The 257-nt window shown below is 52.9% G+C and overlaps 1 protein-coding gene across 1 annotated transcript in view; it reads right to left on the bottom strand.

The window, feature by feature from the left end:
* The window catches only part of kitlga (kit ligand a), a 29,098-nt gene that overhangs the window by 2,652 nt on the left and 26,189 nt on the right, over nt 1-257 (bottom strand). The window lies entirely within an intron of this gene.

Here is a 257-nt window from a genome sequence, read left to right as displayed (position 1 = left end):
GAGGAGGTGACTCTGCAGGTCGGGGGGGGGGGTCTTAAAGTGAGCTCTGAGACTGGGTGTTTTTGATGTTCTTAATCTCCAGCTCCAGCTGTTTGACGCGCACGTCCCTCTGGTTGAGGAGCTCCCTCAACCGTCGGATTTCCTCCTGCTGCTTGTGGAACTTCAGACGCAGCTGTGGACAAAAACACATACACAATATATTGGAATATATCGAGGGTGAATTTCCATGAGAGATTGGAGAGATCCCCCCCCCCCCC

The sequence above is a fragment of the Morone saxatilis genome, unplaced genomic scaffold, assembly GCF_004916995.1.
Source record: "Morone saxatilis isolate NCDOM2014 unplaced genomic scaffold, NCSU_SB_2.0 Contig2, whole genome shotgun sequence".
NCBI classification, from domain to species: domain Eukaryota; kingdom Metazoa; phylum Chordata; class Actinopteri; family Moronidae; genus Morone; species Morone saxatilis.
Note: the sequence above shows the minus strand (reverse complement) of the source record. Positions and strands in the feature narration are given on the sequence as shown.